A 26,262-nucleotide genomic window follows, 5' to 3' on the forward strand; every position below is an offset into this window, starting at 1 on the left:
GTTCCTTTGAAAGGGCACGGCCAACATCCTTCCCTAATCCAATGGGACTGATGACCTCACTGTTTGGTTCCCTCCCCCAAATAAATCAACCAACCAACCAGCTGTTTCCTGGTGGTGCAGTGGTCAACGCAACTTGCCTAGCAAGCAGGAGAATCTTGGGGTCGAATCCCGGTCCAACACATATTTTCACTCACTGCCGCTGATTCCGCATACAGTCCTAATGCATTTGACATCAACAGTCCCTTTCCTTTCTCTCCCCCCCTCCTCCACCTTCCATTTACATAATATGTACCACAGCTGCAGATTTCGTGTGGTGTCTGTTCTTTTGGACATATCTGAAAGAACAGACACCGCACATTCATTTTACACTGTAATTTTTATTTATTTATTTGTCTATTTTTTTTTTTAAAGAAAACTGCTACATGAAAAATTTATATTGGCATAGGTACAGCAATATTTTAAGTATTTCTTCAACATAATCACCACTAGAATTGAGACACTTGTCATAACTTGGGATGATCTTTTGTAGTCTATGTCAAAGAAATCTGTAACATGGGAGTGGAACCAGCATGTGAGAGTCATTTTCAGCTCTTCATTATGGTGAATATGCTGATTGGAAGCTAGGAATTTCTTAAGATGCAAGGAAAGATGGATATCACTTGGAGTGAGAGCAAAACTTAAAGGTGGATGATCAAACTTTTCTCAGCTGAACTACTTCAGAACAGTTGTGCGCTGAGCTGTAAGTGGACATGAATTATCATGGATCAGAACAGCTCTGTAACAGTTGGCAGAGGGCAGGAAGTCAGTGAGTAGAATGCCTTTCCTGGCCAGAACACTGTATGCATCACTTTCCACACTGACACAGTCTGTTCAAACTGCACACTATTTGAATTTCATTTTCAGCAGAGATCCACTCTGATACCAATGCATCAACTGCTGCTTGGTTTCCTGGGCAAAGTGAGCAATCCAGGTTTCATCATCCATGAAGATCCTGTCGAGGAATCAGTAGGTGCTTAGTTGCAATTTTATGCAACAAGGGTCGTGATATGTGCAGTATGTAGCTGCTGAGATCCATAATTACGGAGTGATAGTTCTCCGTATGTGCTGCCACACAAGGTTATCATTGACGAATGATGGTCCTCTCTTCAGTGAGGACTCTTTGACAACCTCAGAAAATTGTCTACACCAATAACATTGCTCATGACATCTGTTTCCCATACATCTCACCCAGGTGATGACAAATTTCAATTAGCACTCTGTTTTGTGCATTAAGAAACTATATAACAGACTGACCCTCAGTTGGTGGGAGCAAGAATAAGAGCCGGCATTGTCAGCCACTGCTGCAGTGCTCCTGACAATAGGCAATGAGACTTGTCAAGCTGTCATATGATTGTTACATCGTAGCTCTGGGGAAACTTAATTATTGGGTGACCCATGTATAAGTCTAGCTGCCACTGTGACTTAATGAAGCTTTGTTGTGGATATGATTCACTTCATTCATTCCTTCAAGGAGAACCTTCATGAATGTGGAACAAGAAGTCAGAATATACATTAATAAAAATTGATGTGGTAATAGAAAGTTCTGGTTGAATGTAAATAATATAAGAGTAAAGGTTACAACTCAACAAATAGGATAGGGCTTTAATTGTCAAGAGACATATTAACAAGGCAGAAATATTTGCTATACACACACACACACACACACACACACACACACACACACACACACCTGCTTGGCCACGCTGTGCAAGATTAATATTATACTGTGTTGTCCCGAAGTTCAGCAGCTTTTCTGGGGTGAGAGTTTGTGTGGGTTGTGGGTGTTTGGGGAAGGGGGTTAAGGAGGCAGGGAACAGGAGGGAAGGTTGGGGAATGGTGGTCAACTGCTGTGTCAGAGGCAGCAGTCGCACGGAATAGGAATGTGGGAGGGAGAGTTAGCCAATATTTGTCTATCAAGGGGAGGAGAAGTGGTGGTGTAAAATTCCTGATCATCAAACTTTGCTCCCATTCCCTGGTTTAAATACCATACCGAACGTCTCTACAGTGGCTCATGAAGTGAGGGTGTGTTCCTAGGTGGTACTGAATATAATTTGGGAGACAAGAAATTTGTGGCACAACTTGACTAAAAGAAAGGTTTGGTTAATAGGATACATTATGAGGGAAGTGTGGGAGTAGAAATCGTAGAGGGAGACAAAGAAGTGAATGCAGTAAGCAGATTCAGAAGGATGTAAGTTGCAGTTAGTTATTCGGAGATGAAGAGGCTTCCATGTGATAGAGTACTGTGGGGGGCTGCATCAAACTAGTCTTCGAACTGAAGCCAACAACAACAACAACAGCAGCAGCAGCAGCAACAACAACAATAACAACATTACAAAAATAAATAAACAAAAAACACACAAAACATTGTTCAGAATTTGCAGCAGAGCTGGTATGTGACTTGACTGCTTTCAGAGGTGACACTGCCTTTAATAGGCTAGGGTAAGTGTGTCTATATTGGAGCAGGAACTAGGATGTGCTGGATGGGTGTATTGGACAGGTCCGTCACATGGGTCTTCTGCAGAGATATGTCCCATGTGTCAAGGGATTGGAAATGGGTGTGGTATAAATAAGGCCCAGAATATTGTATAGACTGGTTGAGGATAGGAATACCACTTTAAAAAGGGTTGAAAGATTGTGGGTAAGATGTTCCTTATTTTGTGTGCACAATAATAAATGGTGAGAGCTCTCGCAAAGTATGTGCTTCAGTTGTTCCAATAAAGTATGATATTGGATGATTGGCATACTCCTCTGTAGCTGGTTCTCAGTGCTTGTATGAGGATTTGGGGAGTTTCAGTATATGATATGGGAAATCTGTCTGCATACAAGATTTTGGGGATATTTGCTGTCATGAAAGGCAAATGAGAGAAGAGGTGTTGATATTGTGGAGGAATGAAATAAGGTACCTTGACTCTGATTACAAATCACGAAGATATCATTAATGAACCTGAACCAGCTAAAGGGTTTGGGTTTTGGGAAGTTAAGGTTTCATCTAGGTTACCCAAGAGGTGCATGTGCGTGGGCATGGGCGCGCGCGCTCATCAAGGTGGCTCTTTAATTTTTTTGGTTTGATTCCCTGCCATTCCTAATTTGGTTCCATTGCACAAAAAAAGAGTTGTTTGTAATTTGGTCTCAATAAAACAAAGAAGAGCTTGCATCCTTGATCCTTGTACTTGCCAAAAAAGAATGAAAAGAAAATTCACTTAAAAAATTCATTTATTTTTTTTTATCTTGTATACTGTAACACAGAGGTAGCTGATTAAACTGTATATTCATTACTTTCAGTTTAATTACTAATGCCATATTAATTGTAATAACATAATCTGCAACACACTTATGTACAATGTTGTTATGTAAATACAAAGATAAAATAACACATTGTTTAAATTCTTGACTCTTTCAAGAAGTCTCTCGTCAGCTACTAAAAATATATGACAACATTCTGTAACACCCTGGAGTATGTATTACTTATGTAACCTTATTTTACTTTATTTATTTATTTATTTGAAAGTAATGTGTTGTAACTTCCTGGCAGATTTAAACTGTGTGCCAGATTAACACTCAAACTTGGGACCTTTCCCTTTTGCAGACAAGTGCTCTATCGACTGAGCTGCCCAAGCATGACTCACGGCCCATCCTCATAGCTTTACTTTCGCTAGTGCCGCATCTCCTAATGTATTATAGTCCAGAATATCTACAATTTTCAGTATATTAGCTACATGTAGATCATTGACAAAATCTTTATTTTAATGCCAGCTCAAAGGATTTGTCGTTTGGATTTCCTCACTCAAGTCGAATCTGGTAAAAAAAAGTCTTATCTTATTAGACAAATAGTTCAGTTCAATCTGGAATTTGATTGATTACTACTTAAAACCTCTTGGGCCTTCATCAGATGATTCTATAGCATGATTTGGTGCATTTTTTTTATATTGATTCATAAGGCTAATTAATATTAAAAAATGTACAGCTGTCAGATTCATGAGAAAGCTTCTATAAACTGATTTTTCAGTTTTTTAAGCTACACAGAAATATTGTGATTGTCACTCTGATATTTAACGAATTTTGATAGGAAGATGAAAAAAATAAGCCTACACCACTTTGGTTTGCAGAAGGGGCATAGATCACACATGAAGGAAAATACAAATAATACAGATTGATTTCTCTTCTTGTGGTGAAATTCACATTCATCATGGAACACTAAACATTTGTAAGCAATAATTGGCTTCCTCCATTTGCCTTGCATGAAGGACAGCGTCAAGAATACAAAAAAATTCACCACAATATGATGCTTCCCTAAGAATTAATGAAGTAAATTTTTAAAATACACCATATTTTTGTAGTTGCCTCCATTTCTCATACAAAGCTTCTAATTTTAGATTGCAGTTTCTTGTTTCCTATGGCAGAATTTGTGCTTTTCCCAAGAAAGTCTCACCGCACACAAAGCAAGGGTGACACTTTGTCAACCAGTTAAATTAAATACTGCAAATTGTGAAAGAAAGCTTATTTGACAGATGGAATTTGCTTGCAGTTATTTTATACAAATACTACTTGAACAATTGAATTATCTATTGTAAAATAACTGAAAGACATTATACTTGCTACGACTGTTGGCTACCCTCAAAGTTGAAAGACAAAGTGCGTTGCTCTGTAAAATGTAATGGCTCAGCTTGCTCTGTCCTCTTTCTAACCATCGTAGGGTCACTGACTTCTCATTATTCCTGAACAGTATGATATATGCAATGACAACACATTCAGTAAAAGAGACTGAAGTAAACAATGTGCCTACATTACGAAATGAATAAATTTGCTGTGAAGAAGTAATATTTTGTGGACTTGTTTTCTGAATTTTCAGATTTTGTAGGACTGGGGATACCTATTCCTTAATCCTACTGAAAGTAAATTTCACACATCTCATTTTTAGATGGAACTGAGCCAAATCATGAAAAGTTTAGAAAAAGTGGTATGTAAGAGCCACGTGTGTGTGTGTGTGTGTGTGTGTGTGTGTGTGTGTGTGTGTGTGTGTGTGTGTGTGTGTTTCTATATTATTGACAAGAGAAAAACATCGGGGGGGGGGGGGGGGGGGGGGGGGGGGGAAGCTCTGACTCCATGTTCAATCACATCTCAGATGCGTTCAGTCAGATTCAGATCTGACGAGTTGGGGGCCAGCACATTAGTTGGGACTCATCGCTGTGTTCCTCAAACCAGTCCACAACACTCCTGGCCTTGTGGCATGGCACATTGTCTTGTTGAAAAATGCCACTGCTGCCAGGAAATATGATTGTCTTGAAGGGATGCTGTGCTATATCAAGAGGTTGTAACAATGGAAAATTGTACTGAAATGCAGGAGGATCTGCAGCGAATTGACGCATGGTGCAGGGAATGGCAATTGAATCTTAATGTAGAAAAGTGTAATGTGCTGCGAATACATAGAAAGAAAGATCCCTTATCATTTAGCTACAATATGGCAGGTCAGCAACTGGAAGCAGTTAATTCCATTAATTATCTGGGAGTAAGCATTAGGAGTGATTTAAAATGGAATGATCATATAAAGTTGATCGTCAGTAAAGCAGATGCCAGACTGAGATTCATTGGAAGGATCCTAAGGAAATGCAATCCGAAAACAAAGGAAGTAGGTTACAGTATGCTTGTTTACCCACTGCTTGAATACTGCTCAGCAGTGTGGGATCCGTACCAGATAGGGTTGATAGAAGAGATAGAGAAGATCCAACGGAGAGCAGCGCGCTTCGTTACAGGATCATTTAGTAATCGCGAAAGCGTTACAGAGATGATAGATAAACTCCAGTGGAAGACTCTGCAGGAGAGATGCTCAGTAGCTCGGTACGGGCTTTTGTTGAAGTTTCGAGAACATACCTTCACCGAGGAGTCAAGCAGTATATTTCTCCCTCCTACGTATATCTCGCGAAGAGACCATGAGGATAAAATCAGAGAGATCAGAGCCCACACAGAGGCATACCGACAATCCTCCTTTCCACGAACAATATGAGACTGGAATAGAAGGGAGCTAACTGATAGAGGTACTCAAGGTACCCTCCGCCACACACCGTCAGGTGGCTTGCAGAGTATGGATGTACATGTACATGGTCTGCAACCAGTGTACGATATTCTTTGGCCATCATGGTGCCTTGCACAAGCTCACCAGACCCATGGCTGCACACATGAATGCTCTCCAGAGCATAATGGAGCCGCCACCAGCTTGTCTCCATCCTGCAGTACGAGTGCCAAAAACTGTTCCCCTGTAAGACGATGGATTCGTGCCCTCCCATCAGCATGATCAAGAAGACCATGCAATGCTCTGCACCTGAATCAACATCCAGTGCCAGTGGACACATGCCCATTTCAGTCATAGTTGGTGATGTTAGAATGACACTTGGATGGGTCACTGGCTGCGAAGGCCCATCGTTAGGAGTGTTCAGTACATTGTGTCTTCAGACACACTTGTACTCTCCCCAGCATTAAAGTCGGATGTTCGTTCCACCACAGTTTGCTGCCTGTCCTGTTTTACAGTCTGCCCAGCCTACGATGTCCGACATCCATAATTAGAGGTGGCCGCCCAATCCCACAACGTCTCAGCGTGGTTTCACCTTGGTTTTGCCACACATTGGAGACACTCACCACAGCATTCCTCAAACACTCAAAAAGTTGTGCAGTTTCTGAAACGCTCATGCCGAGCCTCCAAGCCATCACAATCTGCCCTCGGTCAAACTCGGATTGCGAGCCTTCCCCATTGTACACACAGACTCTCATTGATACTGCATGCACCATACATGTATCTGACTAACAGTCACTTCTCACCAGGTGACACTATCGCCTGGATTGTCTGATATTACTTGTAGGTTGGTGGTTGCAATGTTCTTGCTGATCAGTTTGTGTGTTCTTATGCCACCTAAACGAAACATAGGAATTTAGCAAAAAGCCAGTACATTCACAAAAGTTGCTGTTTACCCAGTTTTATTAAATAGTTATTGTTTATTTCCCACTGGCAGAATAATGTGTAATGAATGCATTGGTATTTTTCAAAGAAAATAGTTGTTTATAGAAATAAAAACTGAGACAATGGTAAGGAAAGTTCTGGCAGAATGTACATAATTTAACAGTGAAGGAGACCCCTCACTAAATAATATTAATCAAAAAGCTAGCAAAGCTTTCACTGTTTTACTTGTTCCTGACAATGACACAATGCTTTTAGTGTTCAGTGATAGGTCTCCTTTGCTCCCAAGTTATTTTTGTAACAACAGTGACCTATTTACAAAACTTTTGCAAACATGCTGCAGAGCTGGGGGATTGTCTCTAAGTAGTCTTAGAGAGAAAAAAACAGTAAGTCGCCAGGAAAAAAATAGACCGACTGGATGACAGTTCACCATACAAAATCTGAAATGATAAACTGAGAGGAATTCAATCATGAAACCATGTGAGGTGGCAGAGCTGGCACAATGATTAACATACTGGACTCACTCTTGGGAGGATGACTGTTCAAATACCCATCCAACTGTCCAGATTTAGGTTTTCCATGATCTCCCCAAATTGCTCCAAGCAAATTCCTGCATGGTTCCTTCAAAAAGGCCATGCCAATTTCTTTCCCATCCCTTCGTAATGCAAACTTATGCTCTCTCTCATGACAGGGTGTTTAACTCTAAGCTTCCTTCCTTCAGTCATGAAGCCAAGAATCATCGGTAGCGTACATGCAAAACCTGAATGCTAATGGAGAGGAGCAATGAAATACAAGTGTCACTGTGTGCAAACGGTAACATCTCCAGCTGGTAAGCTTTGGATGCAACAACACAACTAACAGTACACTTTCCTCATTGCCTACACTACTAGAGGGTCTTGCCAACTGACACTATGCTGCCCATGGTGCAGGTGTGACGCTGTACGGCTCTGGATGGCCAACCCTGATGTCATTGCCCGAGTCTGGTGGCGATACAAAATCCCTCCCCTTCTAATAGACATTTAGCATCACAAATGACTATATCTGTGTTACAACTGCTGGGGCAAGAACGAGCATCGTGGGGGCAGCCCTGCCATTGGCTCCAACGGCATTTCAATTTCTCGTTGCCTTGGCCCTCTGGAGGCTGTAATTACTGCTGAGGCATTGAGACTGGTGGTGACTGCAGTGTTGTAGGGAGTGACTCAACCTTCATGGATTGCAAGTCCTGTGCCAGTTTGGTTGTTGGCTGCTGTCACTGCTAGTAATGATGCTGTGAGCACAAGCTGTAACGAAACTGTGGCTGTGTCCAGGGGGCGAACCAAGGAGCACCGGCAGTTTTCAGGGATGGCCTGAGACAGGTGTTGCTGGCAGTCCCCTTCACTGCTTCGCTGGCCCGAGGAGGGGGGGGGGGGGCGTGATTAGTTTATGTGTATGTCATGGCCGCAACAGGATCCAGTGACAGATCGGGTACTCCCTCTCGGAAGCGACGAGGAACTTTCGGCACTCCTTCTGGCCGAGAATGACACCCAATGCCCAACCTGACTTCTAGCCAGACATGCAAGCCCACACAGCAGAATGCTGCTGGTAGCACAGCTTTTGGCAGGATGCAGCAGACCCAAGAACTTGCATGGCTTGCATGCATTCAGAGGCCCAGCTGGGTTTTATCCATTGATTGGGTGGACCAGTAGGTGGTAAGAAACACTGTCGAGGTCTCAGCAGTGGTCATTGTGCATCAAATGCCCTCACCATCTGCTCCATGTCAGAATTCTATGCAGAGTGGAAAAGGGGTGGTGGTCAGATGCTGTATTCCATTGCACTGGCAAAAAGCCCCAGATTCTGCTGAAAGTTACTGAGGCCTGTTGTCAGACACTAAAATGTGAGGAGCACCCTCTGTGGCGAAAATGGTAGCTAGTGCTCTGATCAAAGTTTGTGTAATTGTCAAAGAGATGTGTGCCACAGAAAGAAAATCTGAAAGCACATCCACCACCAGCAACCAGTTGCACCGTAAAAAAGATATGCAAAGTCAGTGTGCAACCGTTCCAAGGGTACTGAGGCCTGGGTCAGAAGGAAACACTTTTTGCTTGGGAGGCCTGGTAGTGGGCACAAGCCTGACATTTACAAACTGCATGATTGCACTGTTTGTCCCTGGCCAATAAATGTGGAACCCAGATGGAGCTTTTATCGAAGACACCACCGGGTGGGATGTATGTACCAACTACAAGTGGTGGCTACGTGCCATAGGGTGAACAATGAAGCGACATTGAGCATCCGCTACATACAAGGGTACTTCCAGAACAACATTAAGCCTATGTTTCACTGAAAAATAATTTTGCAACACATGGTCTACCGTATTTACTCGAATCTAAGCCGCACTTTTTTTCTGGTTTTTGTAATCCAAAAAACCGCCTGTGGCTTAGAATCGAGTGCAAAGCAAGCGGAAGGTCTGAAAAATGTTGGTGGGTGCCGCCACAACTAACTTCTACCGTCAAATATATGTAGTGCTACACAGGCATGCTTTGTAGGCACAAAGATAAATACTGGCACCAAATCCTCTGCGTCAGTAAATAAATTTTAAAAAAAGGTGGAAGACGAGCTTTTTTTCTCCGCCCCGAGTTTCGACCACTGCATTTTCATACATTATCCAACGAAGTAAATACAAATTCCGTATTGTTCATCTTCGAATGTAGCAGCATATCAATGTACTACGAAAATCCGACTGGCAAGACTGTTTGGGATGTTTGTCAATATAGCCAACTCTACGTTCTGAATTTTTTCCTACCTGTGAGAAGAGATGGTTGCTAATAGGAACTTTTATGAATTGTGAATCACATGCAGAATTCTCTTCACCATAAGAATAATACAAATATAAACATTTTGCCATCTATTGTTTCATGTTTGCTGCTATCTCATTTAAATCCTGTCTGCCTAATAAACCACGAAACTAGAGTGAGACAACAGCAAATGCGGAAAAATATACATATCATGTCATGTTTATACTCATATTATTCTTATGCCTCATAGTGATACAGTCAGAAATGAAGCACAGCAATTGACTAGATTTTTAAATCTAAGGCGACTCTAATTTCTGTGTAGAATGTAATGTACTAAAGAGGTGCCTGTAAAAATTTTCGCTAAACTCTTGTTCAGAACATCTATCATATGCAGTCTATTATTTGATTCTTGTTGGTCATTATCAAAGAAAGCAGCAATGTAAGTAAGAACAAATAGCAGTCTCTTGCCATTGTTTTGCTAATGAGACAATTTCTCTCTCTCTCTCTCTCTCTCTCTCTCTCTCTCTCTCTCTCTCTCTCTTTTTAAAAAAAAATAAAAAAAGCGGCGGTAGCGCACACAAAAGCAAGCCATGCCGTGAGCGGCGACAGGACGTAAACATGCACTATCAGAATGCGACGCATGACACAGTACAGTAATGAATTTTGAGCTTAGAGTGACGTAAACACCTATAACAAAGAAAACGGCACTTATCAGATCAAATAAAAATAAGCTATCAATTCAAACCAGATGAAGCACGTGAAAAAGGAAGGGTACCCGTATAAATACAGACGGAGTGCCTGACGCATAGCAATGGCTACCTGGTAAAGCTTAACTGCTAAGCTTACGACTCGAACCAAACTACTCTAGCTGTATCGCCATTCATTCGACCTAAATTGTGTCTCATATTACAATGGACCAACTTTGTTTCGATTTGGAGATGTGGCATAAAAAAGCGGCTTAGATTCGAGTAAATACGGTAATCCTTTTGGGAGACACTTTGGCCAACTTCTTTGCACCCCTGACATGATCCTATGCAGGAGGGGTCCTGACTAGAAGCCACTGCTATTTCGTGAGCAGTTATTTGAAAATCTTGCAAAGTGTTGTGCATTGTCTCATCTAGTAGATCAAAACACATTGATTCCATACCATCTAGTAGATCAAAACACATTGATTCCATACCATCAAAGTCAACATCAGGGCCAGTGGGGAGGTGTGATAATTAAACAGCATTTGCGTGTTATGTGGTACCCCAAAAGCGAATGTCAAAATGGTAAGTGCTCAAGAACAAAATCCAGTGATGCACACTGTGTGCAGTTTTTTGTGAATGATGATCACATGGACCAAACAGAGAAATGTTGGGTTTGTCATTTGTAAGTACCTGCAGCTTATTCCCATAGAGAAAAACACAGAATTTTGTAACACCATACACAATGGCCAATGCCTCCATCTCAATTTGTGACTAATTTTGCTGTGCCTGTGAGATTGTATTCAGGACCGGCAGCTTCTTGATTGCATCCGCATGCTCTGCCATCGGTATAATCCCGTTGCTACTTAACATGTGGTGCAAAGAACTTGCATTTGTGTAGGTCATAATGGAGCACATTCTCCAGCAGCCACTGAAATAATAAGTTTTGCACGTGCTCCTCCCTAATAGCACCCATTACCTAAATTCCATTCAAAGAGTCATTATTTCAGAATACCATGAGTTAGTTGCTCTGTGTATCTTTGGAAATTTCCCAGAGCTGAGGGACCACAAAAGGCAACCTCTTGCATTGATGATTCCAAAAGACTTATTTATTGCCAGGATTTTCTGTGCGTCTACATCCAGAGATAACTCCAAGTATGCATCCTTCAAATCAGTCTTTGAAAAACTCTGTACTCCTGCTAACTTTGCTGAAAGTTCCTCTGGCCAAGGGATAGAATGAATCTTGATCTCACTGTACGCCTTAATCATGGCCTTAAAAACACCACAAATTTTGATGGACCCACTTGCATAATTTTTAGGTCTAAGGGAATTGCCCATGAACTGGCTGAGATTGGTGCAGTTGCCCCTAGTTCCTATATGCTGGCTAACTCTGTCTTTACTGTGTCTTACATTTGCTAACTGCTCGCATTTGCAAACTGAACTGGCCGTGTACAACAAAATTAGGCACTGTGGACCTCATGAGTGACATATGTCCTTCAAAGTCTTTGGCCATACCCAACATTTATAGTAATAATGCTGATATATATCTAATAATTATTCTACATCCTGGAACAGTACTGAGCTGGACATCTGATTCACCTCACCCAATACTTGGTATGGGTCATGTCATCTAGTACTTGGAAACCAAATTCAGTGATTGCATCTAAACCAAAATATTTACACTCGATTGTGAACTTATTTCCTACAAAGGGATTTGCCATTCCACATTCTTGTATTGTGGCCATACAGTAAATGGGACTCACAAATGGTTCTTTTAGTGGCTGTATGAAAGAACCTGCTGGTTAGTTGGTTACATGCTCCATAGATCATTTCAACAATTCTTTTATCAAAATGTGGCTGCTGCAGACAAAGGGAGCTCCTACACTGTTAGGTTTCTGGGTTAATCAGAGGAGGAACAAGATCTGTATCAAGTTGCCCAGCTAGTTTGTGCCTCTTTACAAAATTTGGTGGTGGAGATGCACATTCAGCATAGTGCTTAGTTCATTAAATTCTAATGCCTCAATGTCCATGCATGGGTGCAGCACTTGAACCATATCATGTGGAAGCTCCAGAGGGACCGATGACGTAAGCAGTTTGGTCCCTTAGGAATTGGCACGCATTTGAAGCTCCAGAAACTTCTGATCCATCATTACAAGCTATTTCACAAGCAAGAGTCAGTCTCATCGCCACTGTTGTAATGCACTACTAACTTCGGAAATGTGAATAGGTATTACCAGAGAAAATGGGTAAGTGGTTGGCAAAAAAAAAAAAAAAGACAGATGATAGCAAACTGTACACAAATCCACAAAGATAAACCAAGGTGAATTCAGTTTGTTAGCCAAGAATAGTCAGCAATGTGCACAGTTCATAAAATTCTAATGCTTCAATGTCCACGTGAGAATGCAGCTTTTGAACCATTTCATGTGGAAAACTTCTACTGTTGCTAACTAATGGAGCACTCAGGTCCATAGGATCTGATGATTTTCTTACATTGCAGTACAGCCTGAATCTATGCAGGCAGTTGTCTCATCTCTCTACAGCCATACACAGCAAATTGGGGGGACAGGAGTGACAGTTGGGCAACAGGTGTTTGTCTGACAAGCCACTTGCTCACTTTTTGGCTCAGCACCACATCCTGCATGATCTGCTCCTGCTGCAGTTGTTGGAACTGCATCTGGTGTTGTTTGTGCATTATTTGGTACTGCAAAAGCTCCAGAAACATTTGATCCTTCATTAAAAGTTATTTCACATGCGTGAGTCAGCCTCATTGCCACTGTTGTAAAGCACTACCAGTTGGGGTAGTGCATTTAGGTAGTACCAGATAAAAATGGCAAGTGATCGGAAGAAAGAGACTGAGCAGATGATGGAAAACCTTACACAAATCCAAAAAAGACAAACAAAGATTTTATAATGTTTTCTTTATTTTTACAAATTCTGCTGTTCTCTCTCTCTCTCTCTCTCTCTCTCTCTCTCTCTCTCTCTCACACACACACACACACACACACACACACACACACCAACCACATTGAACAGCTGTGTAGTGATAAGCCACTATAAAAAAACATTGTCCTTAGGTCAGGGCTTTGGGATGTAACACACTTTATAATCTGTGTTAAATCTCGAATATTATTGTATTACTGAAGAATGATTATTGATAACAAAATTTTTGTTGAATGTATTAAACAGCTGGCATGTGTTTATGTTTAAACACTAAATTGTTTTCAGTGAAAAAACAAAAAAGTGGTTTATTGTCAGATGTAGCTACATTTGAGACAGACTATAGTTTTCTACTCCACTTCTTTATTTATCTACTTTCATGTGACTGCATTGCTGTGAAGATAAAATGAGAACACTAACATGAAAAAGATTTAATAACAAAGACTCAATGTCCAAGACACTATAACCATTAGATTCTGATACTAGTTGATACCTAGAGAGTCTGCGATTCTTGGAATTGTGGAATTGGAAATGGTACGTGGCACATCCCAACTAAAATCATTATGGATAACTGTTTTTACTGTAATTCCAGTTATTCTAAGTAAAAGTTAGTGCTATTGCTATTATTGCAGATAGGTAGTAGATGAAATTTTGAGTGAATAGCCATTACATTTGGGTAATTCCTACAATTCTGTGGGTTATTTAGTTTATTGGAATTGGCAACACTGGTCTGACCATAAGTCACATTCCAACAAAATGGAAAAGCATGTCAAAAAGTGTTTAAAGTGCCCTCATAATTTGGAAAAAGTGCTTTACTTAGGTACAGTAATTGAGAACTTTTTTTTTAAGCAGGAATAGTAGTATACCTATAAGTAAAAATACTATCTACAGGCTAGGTACGAAATATAAACTATACTTTATGTCAAAAATTACTTTTAAACTATACTGTCATTTTCTTTTTGTTTTTATTATGTACTACCTCAAGAACTGACCTTATTAAAGATGTAAAAAGTTATGTGTACAGTCCAATTTACTTCCCCTAATAACTCTCCCATAACTCTTAAGCAGCGTATTTTAACTTGGTTATCGAGTAACTGAAGAAGCAGTGCTGTGAAACACCTTTTGTAGTACAAAATACCAGCTTCAGTTTTACCTTTTCCAGTACAAAATACCAGCTTCAATTTTAATTGTAAGTGCTGTTTATCAGTTAAACTTTAAAATGCATAAATGGCTGGGCATTTATGAATTTTGGGCATTTGCCGAGGCACTGATCCTGGGGATTTTCCCCAACTTATAAATGTCCAGGCATTTTACACCACTACAGCAGTGTGCAAACAAAACCTGAATAGTGAACAGAAAGAAGGAACCATGAAAAAGTGCATCACTATGTGCAAAGAGTAACATCTATGACTGGAAAGCTTTGGATACATCAACACAACTACTTGAGGAACATGCACACTTTACTCATTTCCTAAGCAGCCAGAGGACCAAGCCAACTGACAGTGTCCACACCACCTGTGGTCTGGCCGTAAAACCATAAACTCTGGATGTCTAGTGCCGATGTCTCCATCTCAATATCAGTGTCCGAATCCGGCAACAATACTAAAAATAAAGTACGGGAGGCTGAGAACAAAAGAAACATTTTGCATATTGCTTTTTATTTCTAGCTCCCTCTAAACATATGAAACATAATGGACTAATTTGGGTTTTCTGTGAGACTTTCCTAACACAATTAAATTTAGTTTACCTAAAATTACATATAATTTGTAGTTGTGAAATTAGTGTGTTACCTTTGACCTCATTACGGGAGAAAGCACAGAGTAACACAGGTAGACTATAAAAGTAACATCATATATAAAGCTTCATTTTATCATTTAAATGTTTTATAGTGTAACTTAAAGTAAATTGCCATTATAAAACATCGAACAAACATCAATAAATGGTGGAAAAACATAAGAGTTCAATTTTACATACATTTGCATTTATTAAATTAACTGAAATAGTGGTTAATGACACTAATGAATTCAGGCTTTACAATTAAATGCCCAGTGAGTCAGTAAAACAGAAGAGTAAAGCATATCTTGAGACCTATTCAGATTCACAATTGTGATACAAGTATGTATCCTTCCATTTGATACAAAAAACATGAGACCAATTCTTACTTTCCCGTGACTGAATCTACTTCTCATTGGGACAACTGTGGCCGTATGGTTCGAGACATACTAGGCAGCCTCTGTCCTCACCTTCCAACTATGTTTCTTCAGGTTTTTTCTGTTGTTGCATTCGTAGCATGCTGCATTTTAAGTTTAGCTTCTTCTTCGCTTTCTTCACCTGGGAATGGCTTTTAGCTCTACTTCTATAGCCAGTTTGTCTGGAGTATAGGTCAAAATTGCAGACTTTCTCTTCTTTCTTTCTTTTCTTGGGTTTTGTCTCAGATCTGCTTTTGGGAATGGATGATCTACTTCAGCTGAAAAGGCTAGATGAATTGAACGAGATGATTGTGAGCCACTAGACTGCTCATCACAGGTTTCGACACCTGCAAGTGATTCCTCGCGTATTGCTACTGGATCAGCATTAGATATGCTCACAGCTTCAGATGGTCTTTGGAAAATCATAACGGCTCTGCTAAGAGCGTAGTTTGTTTTCCATCATCATCAGAAACTTGTGGTGCTGGGCAGTCAGTGACACCAGATGGGGTAAAATAGGTCTTGCTGACCACATTGCTATTGAATGGTACTATGCATGTGCAGTTAAAGCCCAGTGCATTGTTTCTGGGAGCAATTGAAGGTATATCATAATTTAGCATGGTCTTTCTGGGATGATACCCGATCCAGCTGTCACCAAAATCATTGACCATCTTTTCAAATGGACCATAAACTGAATGTCCTAGGGGCTGCATCCTGTGCGTACAGTGTGATGGGAATGACAGCATAACAATCCCCATGATTTTGCAAAATTTCAAGCTGCTGATAGATATGTGAAATTCATGATTGTCAAGAAGCAATTGACCTTTGTGCTCTGTAATTTATTTAGCTAATTTTTGAAAGTGGTTCAAGAACGCCAAAAATTTTTCTTCTTGCTTCCAACCATTTGCATTTCCTGCTCCAGTGCAACCAATAGGACCATCTCAAACAGAACGATCATGATATCACAAGAAGAGGAATACAAAGAGAGATGCAGTACTGGTTCCCTTAGCTTTGATAGCAGTGGCAAGAGTGCCACTTTCAACAGAAATGACAGCTCTTACCTGCTTTATTCCATGTTTATTGATAATCCTGTTTGACTTCTGAACAGTGGTGATACTCGTATCGTCCATATTCCAGATCACCATGGGCTCAAACGTGTTTCTCTCCATAACTTTAGCCAGGTTGTCAAAAAAGGTATTCACATTTTTTTGATTAAGACTCATTGCTTAAGCAAGACTTGTGGGTCAAGTTGACCAAATACACTTGTGGATTCCTCATCACAAGAGCTAGAAACCAGTTTGAGCCAGCAATTTCATCAGTGCCAACACATTAATCACATCTTCAGCTTTTTGTTTTCCATCAGAGAACACCTTTTTAAACTTCTGTATCTGATCCGAGGCCTCGAAGTACTGTCATCATTCACACATTTTTCTTTGTTTTTAATCTACCGATGTGGTTTCAGATGGCACAGTGTGTTTCTTTGCTGTTGCTCTAAAACTTACAGTTTGCAACATCATCTGCCCCTATTTAATACGCAGAGTTATTCTTCTAGTATTCATCCTAACTCATGTTCTTGCCATAATTTCCTGCAGTGAAACTACTCAGTAAATAACGGATTTGTTGAGTAAGACATGCTGCTGCTAACAGTATTATATCTAATTTACCGATCCAAAGTAAACAAACTGACTCTCTCCCTGCCCCCCTCTCTCACTCCTTGCCCCCCCTCTCTCACTCCTTGCCCCCCCTCTCTCACTCCTTGCCCCCCCTCTCTCACTCCTTGCCCCCCCCCCCTCTCTCACTCCTTGCCCCCCCTCTCTCTCACTCCTTGCCCCCCCTCTCTCTCACTCCTTGCCCCCCCTCTCTCTCTCTCTCCTTGCCCCCCCTCTCTCTCTCCTTGCCCCCCCTCTCTCTCTCCTTGCCCCCCCTCTCTCTCTCTCCTTGCCCCCCCTCTCTCTCTCTCTCCTTGCCCCCCTCTCTCTCTCTCTCTCTCCTTGCCCCCCCTCTCTCTCTCTCCTTGCCCCCCTCTCTCTCTCCTTGCCCCCCCCTCTCTCTCTCCTTGCCCCCCTCTCTCTCTCTCTCTCTCTCTCCTTGCCCCCCCTCTCTCTCTCTCTCCTTGCCCCCCCTCTCTCTCTCCTTACCCCCCCTCTCTCTCTCCTTGCCCCCCCTCTCTCTCTCTCCTTGCCCCCCCCTCTCTCTCTCTCCTTGCCCCCCCCTCTCTCTCTCTCCTTGCCCCCCCCTCTCTCTCTCTCCTTCCCCCCCCTCTCTCTCTCTCTCTCCTTGCCCCCCCTCTCTCTCTCTCTCTCCTTGCCCCCCCCCTCTCTCTCTCTCTCCTTGCCCCCCCCTCTCTCTCTCTCCTTGCCCCCCCTCTCTCTCCCCTTGCCCCCCCTCTCTCTCCCCTTGCCCCCCCTCTCTCTCCCCTTGCCCCCCCTCTCTCTCCCCTTGCCCCCCCTCTCTCTCCCCTTGCCCCCCCTCTCTCTCCCCTTGCCCCCCCTCTCTCCCCCCTGCCCCCCCTCTCTCCCCCTTGCCCCCCTCTCTCCCCCCTTGCCACCCTCTCTCCCCCCTTGCCACCCTCTCTCCCCCCTTGCCACCCTCTCTCCCCCCTTGCCACCCTCTCTCCCCCCTTGCCACCCTCTCTCTCCCCTTGCCCCCCTCTCTCTCCCCTTGCCCCCCTCTCTCTCCCCTTGCCCCCCTCTCTCTCCCCTTGCCCCCCTCTCTCTCCCCTTGCCCCCCTCTCTCTCCCCTTGCCCCCCTCTCTCTCCCCTTGCCCCCCTCTCTCTCCCCTTGCCCCCCTCTCTCTCCCCTTGCCCCCCTCTCTCTCCCCTTGCCCCCCTCTCTCTCCCCTTGCCCCCCTCTCTCTCCCCTTGCGCCCTCTCCCCCCTGCCCCCTCTACCCCCTGACCCCTCTACCCCCTGCCCCCTCTCCCCCCCATGCCCCCTCTCACCCCCCCTCCCGCAGCCCCCTCTCACCGCCTCATGCGCCCTCTCACCCCCCCTGCGCCCCCCCCCTGCCCCCTCTCACCCTCCCCTGCGCCCTCTCACCCCCCCTTGCGCCCTCTCACCCCCACTTGCGCCCTCTCACCCCCCCTTGCGCCCTCTCACCCCCCCCCTTGCGCCCTCTCACCCCCCCCCTTGCGCCCTCTCACCCCCCCTTGCGCCCTCTCACCCCCCCTTGCGCCCTCTCACCCCCCCTTGCGCCCTCTCACCCCCCCCTTGCGCCCTCTCACCCCCCCTTGCGCCCTCTCACCCCCCCCTTGCGCCCTCTCACCCCCCCTTGCGCCCTCTCACCCCCCCCTTGCGCCCTCTCACCCCCCCCCCTTGCGCCCTCTCACCCCCCCCCCCCCTTGCGCCCTCTCACCCCCCCCCTTGCGCCCTCTCACCCCCCCCCTTGCGCCCTCTCACCCCCCCTTGCGCCCTCTCACCCCCCCCCCTTGCGCCCTCTCACCCCCCCCCTTGCGCCCTCTCACCCCCCCCTTGCGCCCTCTCACCCCCCCTTGCGCCCTCTCACCCCCTCCCTGCGCCCTCTCACCCCCCCCTGCGCCCTCTCGCCCTCCCTGCGCCCTCTCGCCCCCCCCCTGCGCCCTCTCGCCCCCCCCTGCGCCCTCCTCCTCCCCCCTGCGCCCTCCTCCTCCCCCCTGCGCCCTCCTCCTCCCCCCTGCGCCCTCCTCCTCCCCCCTGCGCCCTCCTCCTCCCCCCCCCTGCGCCCTCTTCCCCTCCCCCCCCCCCTGCGCCCCATCTCCCTGCATGCATACAGAATCTTCACACTCGAGGATCCCAGATATTGATGTCTACAAAATTCCGGTCAAGCTAAAACAAAAATATAAGGTATGATGCTGTACCACATATAAATGAGGATTTTGTAATCATTTTTTTTTTAATATTAAAAATTAATCCAACAGTTCCATAAGCTGTTTCAAGTTTCTGAGAGATTTCAAGCACAGTTCAGTGACAGTCAACTTTGACTAGCTCATGAATTGCGACAACGTATTTCACCTGCACTGTTATTAAATGCATTAATTCGCAGTGCCGATTTGGGCTGTTGTGCATTCTCAAATGACAGTTCACTATGAAATGTGTCAATGCGTAATCATTCCATTTAAGAAGACACTATCCTTCTATCAACCACATTTACAAATTTCACAGGCATGCTCAATGGAAATTAAATAGCAATTTGACACAAAATTTGTTGGAATTATTTCATAAAGTGGCACATCCTTTTATATAGATGACAAGTAGTCCTGTCTTATTACACATATGAAATCCATAAACATGACTGACACAAGGGCACTGTTACTTAAGAATGGCACAACAGGCAGAATTGTCACTGTTAATAAATGCATTTAATAAGATCCAAGCAGAATATGCTGTCATTTCTAAAAAATTATAGGACTGAGGATACAAATAAACACAAAATAATTCGCAAATAGCTTAGTTGTGTTCTACACTTTGTTGCTTGTGCAGGAACAACACAACTAGGCATATTTTCAAGAAGCACACATCCCCTCTTGAACTCCTTCCATCAACACGAAAGAGTAGTTTCCCCACATTGTAGGAGAAACTGGTGATTAACATTCTTGTGCATGTGAAACATTATTATGATGAAGTGTCAACAGTAAAGTGCTCCTCACTGCAACAACTGATGAGTTTAGTGACAGTGAAATGTTCCAAATGTCAGCAGTGGTCTCCAGACATCACTCCCCAAGTGATCACAGAAGTTCAAAGCATCATTTATTTCAGAACCAACCTTTTATTTCAGATCAGAAATACTTTCTGATGCATCCTACATCTTTTGGTTATACAGTTAATATATCAGGTGAATTACAATCTAAGACTCCCATGATTCACCGGCTCTCTTTAGATTGGATTTCGTATCCAAAACGACTTTGCATTCGTAATGTCTCCCAGTCATGCACTGTTAACACAAGCATACTAAATAATTGCATGAAAAGAGTGGCAGTGGAAGGCAAGAAGAGGGAGTACTTGAATCTCCCCATCTGGAATCTTGCTATATTTTCAACACTGATTCCCAATCCTAATTCTCAACCAGTTTTTTCACTGATACCACTATGTTACTCTAGCAGAATCAAAGACAGCTGCAAAGGAGGCTCGTGCTCTTCATGGATCTGGAGAATTGGCATCTTATTCATTTAAGAATTTTCATGCATTTCTAGAAATGGTTGTGCTTTTCTATGAATGGATGGAAATGTGCATACATTCAACACTATCTCTGATCATACATTTAAAGTAATGATAAAATATAGCTGCATAAGTGTGCAATAAAAGACTGATTCACAATGTACTTTTCTAAAAAAGAGAGGCATGATGGATAACATCGGGATTAGCAATAAGGAAGGAAAGTAAGTTGAGAATGTACATGAAACCAAGGGTATGTGGAAGGAATATACTAAACCCCAATGGAAATACAGAAAAGGCAAATAAGCAGTCTGAGAATGTACAGGATGCCAAGATGAGCCTAATCTGGACAGGGTAGCAGAAGTGATAAAGATCATGAGAGGGAGGAAAGCACACGGCTGGATTATGTAAATATGGAGACGGTGAGAGCAGTTGGTACAGTAGGAGTGGAGTGATTCGATTATGCCATGAGAACAATATGGAAAGAGAGGACACTTGAAGACTGGAGAAAGGGAATTATAATGCCAATTTTGAAGGAGGATGGCACAGAACTATGCAGAATTGTAGTGGGGTTATTTTGATGTGTCATGCTGTCACAGTATTTCAAAAGAATCTGGAAAAGAGAGTATGGAAAATAATAGGACGACGACTTGGAGAGAAACAGTATGGGATTAGACCAGGAAAGTCAACAGTGGATCTAATTTTTAGTGTGTGGCAGCTGCAAGAGAAACACTACAAATATAGTAAGGATTTAGTAATGGGTGTCCATGGATATTGAGAAGATGTATGATAGTGTGAAAAGAAAAAAGATCTGGGAAATCCTTCAGAAAATGGCAATTGGAGGGCATACTATGAAAAGAATAAAATTAATGTATAAAGGAAGTGAGTTGGATAATAGGAGGAAAACAGAAGACATACAAATCACAAAATAACCAAAGATAATAGATGAGATTCCCACATGCAAGAAATCACACTGTAAAAACTGTCTGTGAGATAAAACAAGCTTTAAACAAGAACCACATAATAGAGACTGAGAAAGACTTCAAGAAAAACATCCGAGCATTCCATAACACTTCCAAACTAAATCTCTCGAATGCAAATCTTCAAGCACGCTATTAAAGGGCTCCTATGGTAAATTTTTCTACAGTAATAATGATATATGTCATATCTGGACTAATTATTTTGAATTCTTCTTCAATTACAAGGGTTTAAATCCAATGTCAAATTCGAAAACAGCATACCTGCCCATAGCATTCATCACGTCACATAACAGAAGTAAGTAGATAGATCATAAATTTACTAAAAACAAGAAGTCACCAGAGGTAGACTCGATAACTTCCAAAATGTGAAACAGCACAGTAAACCTTTCACCTGATAAATTAACTGAGCCTAACTGCAACATTTGGGAACACTGAGAAACTTCAGGGGCATTGATACATTCACTACATAAGAGAGGTAACAGAATGGATGCAGACAATTATTGTGGCATCTCTCTTCTCTTAGCAACCTTTTGAAAGCACTTCTGACTAGAGCAAAGAAACAATTGGACTCGAAGCTGGGTAAATACTGTGGAGGGTTGAGGAAAAAATGTTCATGTGCTGAACAGGTCATAACACTTAAATATCCTCTCTCCTACCCATAACATAGAAGAAAGAAATTCTTAGTGACCTTTGTAGGCTTCTAAAAGGCTTATGATTCAGTTAACCAAATAACACTTCTCAACATCCAGAAATAATTTGCCTTGGATAACAAAACGAGCTATTGTCCAACAGACCACTATTCCTAAGTGAAATTGATGGAAATCAAGACTGGAATCAGACAGGAGTATGATTTTTGTTACACCTTTTCAACTGTGAGATATAAGTCTGCAAGTGGTGAAAAGGAATGAGTAACAAAGGTGTAAAAAATGGGGCCAGGCTAGGCAGTAAAAATGTGAATTTTGCAGTTGACTGTCTAGCCTTTGCTGATGATCTCAATTTTTTTATTCACTAGAGACAGCTGCAGAACAAATCAATGAACTGAAGACACCCAGCAAAGATGGAATTACTGATTTTTCCAAGAAAATTGATTGACTGATTTATTTTTAGCAAATGTCATATCACCACACAGGCTCAGAGATAAAGAAGAAGAAAATCAACTGTGCATAAAAATTTATATGCTGTAGAAAAAAGGGATGGATTCCAACACCACCTGGAAGGAGCCTCTGCATCACAGATTAAGAAAACAACAATGGTGTATCAAGTAATAAAAATTTGTACAAGAGTAAATTAATATCTATAAGTGCCAAAATACAGTGCTACAGCATAGTGATATGACCAGAAGTGCTGTGTGCTACAGAATGAGTTGCTATGAATAGAAAAAGGTCTAAATTAGAAATAGTAGAGAGACAAATCTTGATGAAAATCCTAGGTCCATTCAAATAAAATAATGAATTTAGATGATGATTCAACACAAACTCTACATACATGCTAAAAGATCACAGACACCATTCGTAGGCCAAAGATTTTTTTCCTATGGGAACATGGTTCATGAGTCCTGCGAGGTTGCACATTCAGATCTTCTGCTACTTTTTCAACAAGCACGTCAAGGCTGTGTGGTTCACCAAGGTAGAAGTATACCTGCAAGAAGTGGGACATCTAGAAACATATTCTACTTGAGAAAAAACTCCAAAAGCCACTAACACTAATTGCCCAAATCAATTTTAATTCTTTAAGGTGTTGAGTTAGATGCCACATCTCTTTGTTGCCAAATGGAAATGTCTATAAAGAGATCAACCAACTGCATTTGATTAACATTGACGAAGAAAGGAGAGCACTGGCACAACTTCTTGTGACCAGAAACAAAATTTATTTCGCTGCTATAACTGTAGAACAAGAGTACATACATAGTGATGGAACAGAGGAAAAGCCCTAGCCAAAGCTAAAAATCGTGTACCAGCAGGGAAAGTTCTCAAGAAAGTTCTCTGAAGACATTACAAGAAGCGAATTCCGTGCACATTTTCTTCCCAGGAGGAGGATTGTGATTGCAGCTCAGTTCTGAAAGCTACTTTCTGCAGCAAATGATGAATCAACCTGTTCTAGACATTCTGATTGTGGATGCTTAGGCAGGCTTTACCAGTAGTAAACTGTGAAATCTATTGGCCACCTGTAGAACAACATCTGCACAGTCTCAGTTTATCCCCAAGCACCTACCACAGCTGTAACACCTGGAAGAGGCCAAAAAGTCAATGATAGTGAGGCAGTTGAGCATATCATGTTCAAATGGTTGTTAGAGCATCTCCAATTTCTCCTTCTTCTTTAGCATTGTGTTGATTTTAAGGATGAAGATATTATTTGCCATTGGAAGATGTGCAGAACATGTAGAAAAGACAGCATATTGCTTAGCATGGGGAAAGACCTTTCTTTAGAATTAATACACACACAAAGATTTGCCACCAGATGCTGGAGCCCAACTGCAGTGTGCTTTACTTTGAATACACACTCATGCTCATAAATTAAGGATAATGCTGATACATGATGAAACAATGCTCTAGTGGGCGGTTTGTGGGTTTAAATCACCTCGGGGGTATGACCATGCATTGCATTTGACCCACAGTCATCGCACGGTGGCACTGGCAGCAGTCCACATACGCAAACGTGTGTTGGTGCATGTCAGTGTACGAAGTGTGCAGACGTTTTCAGACGTGCTAATGGTGACTGTGTTGAAAATGGCTCAAAGAACACACACTGATGATGATGTTATGAGGGGTAGAATACTAGGGCGACTGGAAGCTGGTCAAAGACAGCAGGTCATAGCACGGGCCCTCCATGTGGCACAAAGTGTGATCTCAAGATTATGGCAACGATTCCAGCAGACAGGAAACCTGTCCAGGCACTGCAATCGGGACATCCACAGTGCACAACACCACAAGCAGACCAATATCTCACCATCAGTGCCCGCAGACGGCTACAGAGTACTGCAGGTAGCCTTGCTCCGGACCTTACCACAGCCACTGGAACAGTTGTCTCCAGACACACAGTCTACAGATGACTGAACAGACATGGTTTATTCGCCCGGAGGCCTGCAAGGTGCATTCCACTGACCCCTGGTCACAGGAGAGCCCATAAAGCCTGGTGTTAAGAACACAGTACATCGTCATTGGAGCAGTGATCCCAGGTTAGTCTGAACAGTGATTCTCACCAAGTTTTCATCTGGCATGAACCAGGAACCATATACCAACCCCTTAATGTCATCGAAAGGGGCCTGTATAGAAGTCATGGTTTGATGTCGTGCGGTGGGATTATGATTGGTGCACGTACACCCCTGCATGTCTTTGACAGAGGAACTGTAACAGATCAGGTGTATCGGGACATCATTTTGCACCTGTATGTCCACCTCTTTAGGGGTGCAGTGGGTCCCACCTTCCTCCTGATGGATAATAACACACGGCCCCACCAATCTGCCTTCGTGGAGGAGTACCTTGAAACAGAAGATATCAGGCGAATGGAGTGGCCTGCCTGATCTCCAGACCTAAACCCCATCGAGCACATCTGGGATACTCTCTGTTGATGTATCGCTGCAGGTCTTCAAACCCGTACGACACTCCAGGAGCTCTGACAGGCACTGATGCAAGAATGGGAGGCTATACCCCAGCAGCTGCTCGACTACCTGATCCAGAGTACGCCAACCCGTTGTGCGGCCTGTGTACCTGTGCATGGTGATCGTATCCAATATTGATGTCGGGGTATATGCACAGGAAAAGGTGGCGTTTTGTAGCACATGTTTTTCGGGACGGTTTTCTCAACTTATCACCAGTACTGTGGACTTACAGATCTGTGCGGCGTGTGTTCCCTATGTGCCTATGCTATTAGCGCCAGTTTTGTGTAGTGCCACGTTGTGTGGCACCACATTTTGCAATTATCCTTAATTTATGAGCAAGCGTAGATGCTGAGGAAATGTGAGTGGTGAGTGTACAGAGAGGAACAGCAGGGAAAGCGGCTAGGAAGGATTACTCTTAACAGATTTTGAGTCCAGTGAGCTTCTCTAAATGAAGGATATGCATGCAGACTTCCACCTGCACAATGCAGGAATGAAGGTGTTTGGGGGGGGGGGGGGGGCAGATCTAATTGGGATGGGTCAGTGAAAGAAACATAAAGATCATCATATGCACAGTGGTTCCAGCTGGGTTTTAAAGAACACAGCATATGCACAGTGGTTACAGTGGAGTTTTAAAGAACACAGAACACTACTAGGGAACTGAAAACAATTATTGCAGATGAATATGAAAAAGTTATTGGTAGACAACCATCTCACAGGGAATGAGAAGCTATGAAGAATGTTACCACAATAAAGACTTTCACTTCTTAACTGGAAGTTTACTCACTGAAATTGTATGTTTATACTGTGTACTCTGCTTTAATTTTGGAAAGCATTTATCTACATTGTACTTACTTATAGTTGATGTGTGCCAGATAAGTACACCATACCAAAAATTGACCACCCACAGGAGACATCACACTAACACCAAATAACACTACCTTTAGCCTTGACTCCATCTCTATTGATCATACTTACTTCATTCTAGCTTCTATA

At 42.8% G+C, this 26,262-nt stretch overlaps 1 protein-coding gene across 1 annotated transcript in view; it reads left to right on the forward strand.

Annotated features, from left to right (window-relative positions):
* The window catches only part of LOC124709126 (DET1 homolog), a 57,000-nt gene that overhangs the window by 19,981 nt on the left and 10,757 nt on the right, over window positions 1-26,262 (forward strand). The gene's annotated exons all lie outside the window — the stretch shown is intronic.

This window comes from Schistocerca piceifrons, chromosome 7 (assembly GCF_021461385.2).
Source record: "Schistocerca piceifrons isolate TAMUIC-IGC-003096 chromosome 7, iqSchPice1.1, whole genome shotgun sequence".
Taxonomy (NCBI): Eukaryota; Metazoa; Arthropoda; class Insecta; order Orthoptera; family Acrididae; genus Schistocerca; species Schistocerca piceifrons.